We start from the raw sequence: 12979 nt of genomic DNA, 5'->3' as shown, positions 1-12979 counted from the left end.
CTATAAATTTATTAACCCCTATCCTGCCCCCCCTACACCGCCGCCACTGTAATAAAATTATTAACCCCTAAACCTAAGTCTAACACTAACCCTAACACCCACCTAACTTAAATATTAATTAAATAAATCTAAATAATATTTCTCTTATTAACTAAGTTAATCCTATTTAAAACTAAATACTTACCTTTAAAATAAACCTTAATATAGCTACAATATAAATAATAATTATATTGTAGCTATCTTAGGATTTATTTTTATTTTACAGGCAAATTTCAATTTATTTTAACTAGGTACAATAGCTATTAAATAGTTATTAACTATTTAATAGCTACCTAGTTAAAATAAAGAGAAATTAACCTGTAAAATAAAAACTAACCTAAGTTACAATTACACCTAACACTACACTATACTTTAATAAATTATTCCTATTTAAAACTAAATACTTACCTGTAAAATAAACCCTAAGATAGCTACAATATAATTAATAATTACATTGTAGCTATTTTAGGATTTATATTTATTTTACAGGTAACTTTGTATTTATTTTAGCTAGTTAGAATAGTTATTAAATAGTTATTAACTATTTAATAACTACCTAGCTAAAATAAATACAAAATTACCTGTAAAATAAATCCTAACCTAAGTTACAATTAAACCTAACACTACACTATCATTAAATTAATTAAATAAATTAGCTACAAATAACTACAATTAAAAACAATTAAATAAACTAACTAAAGTACAAAAAATAAAAAAAGCTAAGTTACAAAAAATAAAAAAAATAAGTTACAAACATTTAAAAAATATTACAACAATTTTAAGCTACTTACACCTAATCTAAGCCCCCTAATAAAATAACAAAGCCCCCAAAATAAAAAAAATGCCCTACCCTATTCTAAATTAAAAAGTTACCAGCTCTTTTACCTTACCAGCCCTTAAAATGGCCTTTTGCGGGGCATGCCCCAAAGAATTCTGCTCTTTTGCCTGTAAAAAAAAAATACAACCCCCCAACATTAAAACCCACCACCCACATACCCCTAATCTAACCCAAACCCCCCTTAAAACACAATTTATGCTTACCTGATAAATGTATTTCTCTTGTGGTGTATCCAGTCCACGGATCATCCATTACTTGTGGGATATTCTCATTCCCAACAGGAAGTTGCAAGAGGACACCCACAGCAGAGCTGTAATATAGCTCCTCCCCTAACTGTCATAGCCAGTCATTCGACCGAAAACAAGCCGAGAAAGGAGGAACCATAGGGTGCAGTGGTTACTGTAGTTTAAATTTAAAAATTACCTGCCTTAAAATGACAGGGCGGGCCGTGGACTGGATACACCACAAGAGAAATATATTTATCAGGTAATCATAAATTGTGTTTTCTCTTGTAAGGTGTATCCAGTCCACGGATCATCCATTACTTGTGGGATACCAATACCAAAGCTAAAGTACACGGATGAAGGGAGGGACAAGGCAGGAACTTAAATGGAAGGAACCACTGCCCGTAAAACCTTTCTCCCAAATATAGCCTCCGAAGAAGCAAAAGTATCAAATTTGTAAAATTTTGAAAAAATATGAAGCGAAGACCAAGTCGTCGCCTTGCAAATCTGATCAGAAGAAGCCTCATTTTTAAAGGCCCAAGTGGAAGCCACAGCTCTAGTGGAATGAGCTGTAATCCTTTCAGGAGGCTGCTGTCCAGCAGTCTCATAGGCTAAGCGGATTAAGCTTCTTAGTCAAAAAGAAAAAGAGGTTGCCGAAGCCTTTTGACCTCTCCTCTGTCCAGAGTAGACAACAAACAAAGCAGATGTTTGACGAAAATCTTTAGTAGCTTGTAAGTAAAACTTTAAAGCACGGACCACGTCCAGATTGTGTAACACAAGGATGGAACAACAATCTCTTGATTGATATTCTTGTTAGATACCACCTTAGGTAAGAACCCAGGTTTGGTACGCAGGACTACCTTATCCGTATGAAAAATCAGATAAGGAGAATCACATTGTAAGGCAGATAGCTCAGAGACTCTACGAGCCGAGGAAATAGCTACCAAAAAAAGAACTTTCCAAGATAAAAGCTTGATATCTATGGAATGAAGAGGTTCAAACGGAACTCCTTGAAGAACCTTAAGAACCAAGTTTAAGCTCCATGGTGGAGCAACAGGTTTAAACACAGGCTTGATTCTAACTACAGGGAGTGCAGAATTATTAGGCAAATGAGTATTTTGACCACATCATCCTCTTTATGCATGTTGTCTTACTCCAAGCTGTATAGGCTCGAAAGCCTACTACCAATTAAGCATATTAGGTGATGTGCATCTCTGTAATGAGAAGGGGTGTGGTCTAATGACATCAACACCCTATATCAGGTGTGCATAATTATTAGGCAACTTCTTTCCTTTGGCAAAATGGGTCAAAAGAAGGACTTGACAGGCTCAGAAAAGTCAAAAATAGTGAGATATCTTGCAGAGGGATGCAGCACTCTTAAAATTGCAAAGCTTCTGAAGCGTGATCATCGAAAAATCAAGCGTTTTATTCAAAATAGTCAACAGGGTCGCAAGAAGCGTGTGGAAAAACCAAGGCGCAAAATAACTGCCCATGAACTGAGAAAAGTCAAGCGTGCAGCTGCCAAGATGCCACTTGCCACCAGTTTGGCCATATTTCAGAGCTGCAACATCACTGGAGTGCCCAAAAGCACAAGGTGTGCAATACTCAGAGACATGGCCAAGGTAAGAAAGGCTGAAAGACGACCACCACTGAACAAGACACACAAGCTGAAACGTCAAGACTGGGCCAAGAAATATCTCAAGACTGATTTTTCTAAGGTTTTATGGACTGATGAAATGAGAGTGAGTCTTGATGGGCCAGATGGATGGGCCCGTGGCAGGATTGGTAAAGGGCAGAGAGCTCCAGTCCGACTCAGACGCCAGCAAGGTGGAGGTGGAGTACTGGTTTGGGCTGGTATCATCAAAGATGAGCTTGTGGGGCCTTTTCGGGTTGAGGATGGAGTCAAGCTCAACTCCCAGTCCTACTGCCAGTTTCTGGAAGACACCTTCTTCAAGCAGTGGTACAGGAAGAAGTCTGCATCCTTCAAGAAAAACATGATTTTCATGCAGGACAATGCTCCATCACACGCGTCCAAGTACTCCACAGCGTGGCTGGCAAGAAAGGGTATAAAAGAAGAAAATCTAATGACATGGCCTCCTTGTTAACCTGATCTGAACCCCATTGAGAACCTGTGGTCCATCATCAAATGTGAGATTTACAAGGAGGGAAAACAGTACACCTCTCTGAACAGTGTCTGGGAGGCTGTGGTTGCTGCTGCACGCAATGTTGATGGTGAACAGATCAAAACACTGACAGAATCCATGGATGGCAGGCTTTTGAGTGTCCTTGCAAAGAATGGTGGCTATATTGGTCACTGATTTGTTTTTGTTTTGTTTTTGAATGTCAGAAATGTATATTTGTGAATGTTGAGATGTTATATTGGTTTCACTGGTAAAAATAAATAATTGAAATGGGTATATATTTGTTTTTTGTTAAGTTGCCTAATAATTATGCACAGTAATAGTCACCTGCACACCCAAATATCCCCCTAAAATAGCTATAACTAAAAACAAACTAAAAACTACTTCCAAAAATATTCAGCTTTGATATTAATGAGTTTTTTGGGTTCATTGAGAACATGGTTGTTGTTCAATAATAAAATTAATCCTCAAAAATACAACTTGCCTAATAATTCTGCACTCCCTGTAAAGCCTGACAAAATGCCTGAACGTCTGGAACATCTGCCAGACACTTAACTAGCTGACAATCCTTTTTCCAAACCTTCTTGGAGAAAAGATAATATCCTAGCAATCCTGACCTTACTCCATGAGTAACCCTTGGATTCACACCAATAAAGATATCTACGCCATACCTTATGGTAAATTTTCCTGGTGACAGGCTTTCGTGCCTGTCTTAAGGTATCAATAACTGACTCGGAGAAGCCACGCTTTTATAAAATCAAGCGTTCAATCTCCAGGCAGTCAGCCTCAGAGAAATTAGATTTGGATGGTTGAAAGGACCCTGAAGTAGAAGGTCCTGTTTCAGAGGCAGAGACCATGGTGGAAAGGATGACATGTCCACTAGATCTGCATACCAGGTCCTGCGTGGCCACGCAGGTGCTATCAGAATCACCAATGCTCTCTCCTGCTTGATCTTGGCAATCAGTCGAGGGAGCAGAGGAAACGGTGGAAACACATAAGCCAGGTTGAAAGACCAGGGCGCTGTTAGAACATCTATCAGTGTCGCCTTGGGATCCCTGGACCTGGATCCGTAACACGGAAGCTTGGCGTTCTGGCGAGACGCCATGAGATCCAGTTCTGGTTTGCCCCAACGATGAATCAGTTGTGCAAATACCTCCGGATGGAGTTCCCACTCTCCCGGATGAAAAGTCTGACGACTTAGAAAATCCGCCTCCCAGTGCTCTACACCTGCGATATGGATAGCCGATAGGTGGCAAGAGTGAATCTCTGCCCAGCTAATTATTTTTGAAACTTCTAACATCTCTAGGGAACTTCTCGTTCCCCCTTGATGGTTGATGTAAGCTACAGTCGTGATGTTGTCCGACTGAAATCTGATGTACCTCAGAGTTGCTAACTGAGGCCAAGCCTGAAGAGCCTTGAATATCGCTCTTAGTTCCAGAATATTTAATGGAAGGAGAGACTCCTCCTGAGTCTACGATCCCTGAGCCTTCAGGGAGTTCCAGACTGCACCCCAACCTAGAAGGCTGGCATCTGTCGTAACAATTGTCCAATCTGGCCTGCGAAAGGTCATACCTTTGGACAGATGGACCCGAGATAGCCACCAGAGAAGAGAATCCCTGGTCTCTTGGTCCAGATTCAGTTGAGGGGACAAATCTGTGTAATCCCCGTTCCACTGACTGAGCATGCATAGTTGCAGCGGTCTGAGATGTAAGCGTGCAAACGGCACTATGTCCATTGCCGCTACCATTAAGCCGATTACTTCCATACACTGAACCACCGAAGGGCGCGGAATGGAATGAAGAACCCGGCAGGAATTTAGAAGCTTTGATAACCTGGACTCCGTCAGGTAAATTTTCATTTCTACAGAATCTATCAGAGTCCCTAGAAAGGAAACTCTTGTGAGTGGGGATAGAGAACTCTTTTCCTCGTTCACTTTCCACCCATGCGACCACAGAAATGCCAGTACTACGTCCGTATGAGACTTGGCAATTTGGAAGTTTGACGCCTGTATCAGGATGTCGTCTAAATAAGGGGCTACTGCTATGCCCCGCGGCCTTAGGACCGCCATAAGCGACCCTAGAACCTTTGTAAAGATTCTTGGGGCTGTAGCTAATCCCAAGGGAAGAGCTACAACTGGTAATGCCTGTCTTGAAAGGCAAACTTGAGAAACCGATGATGATCTTTGTGTATCGGAATGTGAAGATAAGCATCCTTTAGATCCACTGTAGTCATATATTGACCCTCCTGGATCAGTGGTAGGATGGTATGAATAGTTTCCATCTTGAACGATGGAACTTTGAGGAATTTGTTTAAGATCTTTAGATCCAAAATTGGTCTGAAGGTTCCCTCTTTTTTGGGAACCACAAACAGATTTCAGTAAAAACCCTGTCCCTGTTCCTCCTTTGGAACTGGATGGATCACTCCCATAACTAGGAGGTCTCGTACACAGTGTAAGAATGCCTCTCTCTTTCTCTGGTGTGCAGATAATTGTGAAAGGTGAAATCTCCCTTTTGGGGGGGAAGCTTTGAAGTCCAGAAGATATCCCTGGGATATAATTTCCAACGCCCAGGGATCACATCCACGCCTGGTCAAAGAGTGAAAGTCTGCCCCCTACTAGATCCGTTCCCGGATAGGGGGCCGTTCCTTCATGCTGTCTTAAGAGGCAGCAGCAGGCTTTTTTACCTGCTTACCTTTTTTCCAGGTCAGGTTTGGTCTCCAGACCGTCTTGGATTGAGCAAAAGTTCCCTCTTGTTTATTATTAGAGGAAGTTGATGCCGCACCTGCCTTGAAGTTTTGAAAGGCACGAAAATTAGACTGTTTGGCCCTAGATTTGGACCTGTCCTGAGGAAGGGCATGACCTTTTCCTCCAGTGATATCAGCAATAATCTCCTTCAACCAGGCCCGAATAGGGTCTGCCCCTTGAAGGGAATGTTAAGTAGCTTAGATTTTGAAGTCACGTCAGCTGACCATGATCTAAGCCATAGCGCTCTGTGCGCCTGTATATCAAAACCAGAATTCTTAGCCATTAGTTTAGTCAAATGAACAATGGCATCAGAATAAAAGAATTGGCTAGCTTAAGTGCTCTAAGTTTGCCAAGTATGTCATCCAATGGAGTCGCTACCTGTAAAGCCTCTTCCAGAGACTCAAACCAGTACGCCGCAGCAGCAGTGACAGGGGCAATGCATGCAAGGGGCTGTAGGATAAAACCTTGTTGAATAAATATTTTCTTAAGGTAACCTCTAATTTTTTATCCATTGGATCTAAAAAAAAAAAAAAAAGCAAAAAAAAAAGCACAACTGTCCTCGACAGGGATAGTAGTACGCTTTACTAGAGTAGAAACTGCTCCCTCCACCTTAGGGACTGTCTGCCATAAGTCCCGTGTGGTGGCGTCTATTGGAAACACTTTTCTAAAAATAGGAGGGGAAGAGAACGGCACACCTGGACTATCCCATTCCTTATTAATAATTTCTGTAAACCTTTTAGGTATTTGGAAAAACATCAGTACACACTAACACTTTTTATACAGTATTACGCTATGTCTTGTTTGTTCTTTTTTCCTCTATAAACTATCGAACCGGAGGAATACCATACTCCTGAGAGATCACAAGCAAGCTCCTCAACATAAGGAAAATATCCATTGGAAGTTTCCATTCAGCAAGCGGCACGCACAAGAACAGAGTATCCATACTTTCCTGTTGAAAACTGTCACAGACAACACATCACCACCATTCCAGAATTACCTGAGTTTACCTTTGAGACCATTCATTACCTCATATGATTGAGGGTAAATCCGGTAAGAAGACATCTATTATAGTGAATGCTGTAAATTCTATTCCACATTAACATTGGAGATAGAAAAGACTTTGGGGGGTAGTTATCAAGCCGTCTACTTTTCTGGCTTCGCCGGCCCAATACGTCCGCCTAAGCTCGCCTACCTTCGCCGCCGCGGACCTTGAATACGTTCGCCTAAGTTATCAAATAAAGCTGTCAAAAAGCCGCGGGGCGATGAGCAGCGGACTGTGACAGTTATCACTCATCCGATCTCGCTGCCCTTCGGCTTTTTCCCAGCTTTATTGCTAGCCTGTCACTAAGCACTCACACTAAACTGCACTGTTCTACCCCCTATACCGGCGCCCCCGGAGCCCCCCGCAACTCAATAAAGTTACTAACCCCTAAACCGCCGCTCCTAGACCCTGCCGCAACTCTTATAAATGTATTAACCCCTAAACCGCCGCTCCTAGACCCTGCCGCAACTCTTATAAATGTATTAACCCCTAAACCGCCGCTCCCGGACACCGCTCCCACCTACATTATACCTAGTAACCCCTATCCTGCCCCCCCTATACCGTCGCCCTCTATTATAAAATTATTAACCCCTATCCTGCTGATCCCGCACCTCTCCGCAACTAAATAAATAGTTTAACCCCTAAACCGCCGCTCCATGAACCCGCCGCAACCTATAATAAATTTATTAACCCCTATCCTGCCCCCCACTACGCCGCCGCCACTGTAATAAAATGATTAACCCCTAAACCTAAGTCTAACCCTAACCATAACGCCCCCCTAACTTAAATATTAATTAAATAAATCTAAATAAATTAACTCTTATTAACTAAATGAATCCTATTTAAAACTAAATACTTACCTTTAAAATAAACCCTAATATAGCTATAATATAAATAATAATTATATTCTAGCTATCTTAGGATTTATATTTATTTTACAGGTAACTTTCAATTTATTTTAACCATGTACAATAACTATTAAATAGTTATTAACTATTTAATAGCTTACCTAGCTAAAATAAAGAGAAATGTACCTGTGAAATAAATCCTAACCTAAGTTACAATTACACCTAACACTACACTATACTTTAATAAATTATTCCTATTTAAAACTAAATACTTACCTGTAAAATAAACCCTAAGATAGCTACAATGTAATTAATACTTATATTATAGCTATTTTTGGATTTATATTTATTTTACAGGTAACTTTGTATTTATTTTAGCTAGTTAGAATAGTTATTAAATAGTTATTAACTATTTAATAACTACCTAGCTAAAAGAAATACAAAATTACCTGTAAAATAATTCCTAACTTAAGTTACAATTAAACCTAATACTACACTATCATTAAATTAACTAAATAAACTACCTACAAAGAACTACAATGAAATACAATTACATAAACTAACTAAAGTACAAAAAATAAAAAAAGCTAAGTTACAAAAAATAAAAAATTAAGTTACAAACATGTTAAAAATATTACAACAATTTTAAGCTACTTACACCTAATCTAAGCCCCCGAATAAAATAACAAACCCCCCCAAAATAAAAAAAATCCCTACCCTATTCTAAATTACATAAATTTCAATGCTCTTTTACCTTACCAGCCCTTAAAAGGGCCATTTGTGGGGGCATGCCCCAAAAAGTTCAGCTCTTTTGCCTGTAAAATAAAAATACAACCCCCCCCCAACATTAAAACCCACCACCCACATACCCCTAATCTAACCCAAACCCCCCTTACAAAAACCTAACACTAATCCCCTGAAGATCATCCTACCTTGAGTCGTCTTCACTCAGCCGAGCCACCGATGGAACTGAAGAGGGCATCCGGAACGGAAGAAGTTAATCCTCCAAGCGGCGCTGAAGAAATCTTCCATCCGATGAAGTCATCATCCAGGCGGCGCTGAAGAAGTCTTCGATCCGGCCGATGTCATCTTCAAAGAGGCGCTGAAGAGGTCTTCTATCCGGGCGAAGTCATCTTCCAAGCCGGGTCTTGAATCTTCCTTCCGCCGACGCGGAACCACCTTCTTCACCGACGGACTACGACGAATGACGGCTCCTTTAAGGGACGTCATCCAAGATGGCGTCCCCTCAAATCCGATTGGCTGATAGGATTCTATCAGCCAATCGGAATTAAGGTAGGAAAATCTGATTGGCTGATGGAATCAGCCAATCAGATTCAAGTTCAATCCGATTGGCTGATTGGATCAGCCAATCGGATTGAACTCGCATTCTATTGGCTGATCGGAACAGCCAATAGAATGCGAGCTCAATCTGATTGGCTGATTGGATCAGCCAATCGGATTGAACTTGAATCTGATTGGCTGATTCCATCAGCCAATCAGATTTTCCTACCTTAATTCCGATTGGCTGATAGAATCCTATCAGCCAATCGGAATTGAGGGGACGCCATCTTGGATGACGTCCCTTAAAGGAGCCGTCATTCGTCGTAGTCCGTCGGTGAAGAAGGTGGTTCCGCGTCGGCGGAAGGAAGATTCAAGACCCGGCTTGGAAGATGACTTCGCCCGGATAGAAGACCTCTTCAGCGCCTCTTTGAAGATGACATCGGCCGGATCGAAGACTTCTTCAGCGCCGCCTGGATGATGACTTCATCGGATGGAAGATTTCTTCAGCGCCGCTTGGAGGATTAACTTCTTCCGTTCCGGATGCCCTCTTCAGTTCCATCGGTGGCTCGGCTGAGTGAAGACGACTCAAGGTAGGATGATCTTCAGGGGATTAGTGTTAGGTTTTTGTAAGGGGGGTTTGGGTTAGATTAGGGGTATGTGGGTGGTGGGTTTTAATGTTGGGGGGGGGGTTGTATTTTTATTTTACAGGCAAAAGAGCTGAACTTTTTGGGGCATGCCCCCACAAATGGCCCTTTTAAGGGCTGGTAAGGTAAAAGAGCATTGAAATTTATGTAATTTAGAATAGGGTAGGGATTTTTTTTATTTTGGGGGGGTTTGTTATTTTATTAGGGGGCTTAGATTAGGTGTAAGTAGCTTAAAATTGTTGTAATATTTTTAACATGTTTGTAACTTAATTTTTTATTTTTTGTAACTTAGCTTTTTTTATTTTTTGCACTTTAGTTAGTTTATGTAATTGTATTTCATTGTAGTTCTTTGTAGGTAGTTTATTTAGTTAATTTAATGATAGTGTAGTATTAGGTTTAATTGTAACTTAAGTTAGGATTTATTTTACAGGTAATTTTGTATTTCTTTTAGCTAGGTAGTTATTAAATAGTTAATAACTATTTAATAACTATTCTAACTAGCTAAAATAAATACAAAGTTACCTGTAAAATAAATATAAATCCAAAAATAGCTATAATATAAGTATTAATTACATTGTAGCTATCTTAGGGTTTATTTTACAGGTAAGTATTTATTTTTAAATAGGAATAATTTATTAAAGTATAGTGTAGTGTTAGGTGTAATTGTAACTTAGGTTAGGATTTATTTCACAGGTACATTTCTCTTTATTTTAGCTAGGTAAGCTATTAAATAGTTAATAACTATTTAATAGTTATTGTACATGGTTAAAATAAATTGAAAGGTACCTGTAAAATAAAAATAAATCCTAAGATAGCTAGAATATAATTATTATTTATATTGTAGCTATATTAGGGTTTATTTTAAAGGTAAGTATTTAGTTTTAAATAGGATTCATTTAGTTAATAAGAGTTAATTTATTTAGATTTATTTAATTAATATTTAAGTTAGGGGGTGTTAGGGTTAGGGTTAGGTTTAGGGGTTAATCATTTTATTACAGTGGCGGCGGCGTAGTGGGGGGCAGGATAGGGGTTAATAAATTTATTATAGGTGGCGACGGTGTAGGGGGGGCAGATTAGGGGTTAATAAATGTATTATAGGTGGCGACGGTGTAGGGGGGGCAGGATAGGGGTTAATACATTTAATATAGGTTGCGGCGGGTTCAGGGAGCGGCGGGTTAGGGGTTAATACATTTATTATAGTTGCGGTGGGCTCCGGGAGCGGCGGTTTAGGGGTTAATATGTATAGAGTAGCTTGCGGTGGGCTCCGGGAGCGGCGGTTTAGGGGGTAATAACTTTATTTAGTTGCGGCGGTGTAGGGGGGGTCAGATTAGGGGTGTTTAGACTCGGGGTACATGTTAGGGTGTTAGGTGTAGACAGCTCCCATAGAAATCAATGGGATGTCTGTCAGCAGCGAACTTGTACTTTCGCTATGGTCAGACTCCCATTGATTCCTATGGGATCCGCCGCCTCCAGGCTGGCGCTTTGAAAACCAGGTACGCTGGGCCGTAAAAGTGCCGAGCGTACCTGCTAGTTTTTTGATAGCTAGCAAAAGTAGTGAGAATGTGCCGCACTTGTGTGCGGAACATCTGGAGTGACGTAAGAATCGATCTGTGTCGGACTGAGTCCGGCGGATCGAAGCTTACGTCACAAAATTCTACTTTTGCCGGTCTCGAGCCTTTGATAACTAAGGCGTATCAGCCTCGCCACAAATACGCTGCGGAATACGCAGTGTATTTGAGGTTGACGGCTTGATAACTAGGCCCCGTAGTATGCATTTTTACCAACGAACAGTATATTTATACTAAGACTTTATCACTATTGGTACGCCTCATAATAGAACCACAATTTACATATGGTATTTGTTGCGCTGAACTATTTATATGATTTATTCTCTTTTTTGCTAACACACCGGCACTGCAAAGTATTTATCCAGTCTACACAATTTGTCTGGCACTGCAATGGTATCACAGTCATTCAGAGCAGCTAAAACCTCCCTAAGCAACACGCGGAGGTGTTCAAGCTTAAATTTAAATGTAGAAATATTAGAATCAGGTATCTTTCCTGAGTCATTAACATCACCCACTGAATGAAGCTCTCTTTCCTCAGCTTCTGCATATTGTGAGGCAGTATCAGACATGGTTCTTAAAGCATCAGTATGCTCTGCATTTTGTCTCACCCCAGAGCTATCTTGCTTACCTCTAAGTTCAGGTAGTCTGGCTAATACCGCTGACAGCGTATTATCCATGACTGCCGCCATGTCTTGTAAAGTAAACACTATGGGCGCCCTAGATGTATTTGGCGCCATTTGAGCGTGAGTCCCTTAAGCGGGAGTCAAAGGGTCTGACACGTGGGGAAAGTTAGTCGGCATAACTTCCCCCTCGTCAGATTCCTCTGGTGATACATTTTTTAAAGACAGAAAATGATCTTTATTGCATAAAATGAAATCAGTACATTTGGTACACATTCTAAGAGGGGGTTCCACCATGGCTTTTAAACATAATAAACAAGGAGTTTCTTCTATGTCAGACATGTTTATACAGAATAGACGTTTTTTAACAGTCACAACCAACTGCCACAGCAAGCTGTGGCCCTACCTTCCCCAATAAACGACTTTGGAAAGCCTTTGGGCCCTTTAGAGATGTCCTATAGCATTCAGAGGGCCTTTGAGGGAAGCTGGATGTCACAGTTTGTAATTTTAACTGCACCAACTGTAACTTTTATACTACAACAGTGGAAATTGTTTCTAGTCAAAATTTAAGCAAGCCATGTGGAAAAAACTAGGCCCCAATAAAGTTTTATCACCAAAGCATATATAAAAATGATTAAACATGCCAGCAAACGTTTTATATTGCAATATCATAAGGGTATTACCCCTGGGAGTAAGCATGATACCAGTCGTTATTAAATCACTGTATTCAGGCTTAACTTACATTAATCCGGTATCAGCAGCATTTTCTAGTGTTTTCCATCTCTAGAAAAAAATTATAACTGCACATACCTGATAGCAGAATAAACTGCACGCCATTCTCTCGCTGAAGTTACCTCATCTGTCTAATCCCCTCAGACATATGTGAGAACAGCAATGGATCTTAGTTACAACCTGCTAAGATCATAGAAACCTCAGGCAGATTCTTCTTCTATTTACTGCCTGAGATAAAATAGCACAACTCCGGTACTAT

This window comes from Bombina bombina, chromosome 4 (genome assembly GCF_027579735.1).
Source record: "Bombina bombina isolate aBomBom1 chromosome 4, aBomBom1.pri, whole genome shotgun sequence".
NCBI classification, from domain to species: domain Eukaryota; kingdom Metazoa; phylum Chordata; class Amphibia; order Anura; family Bombinatoridae; genus Bombina; species Bombina bombina.
Note: the sequence above shows the minus strand (reverse complement) of the source record.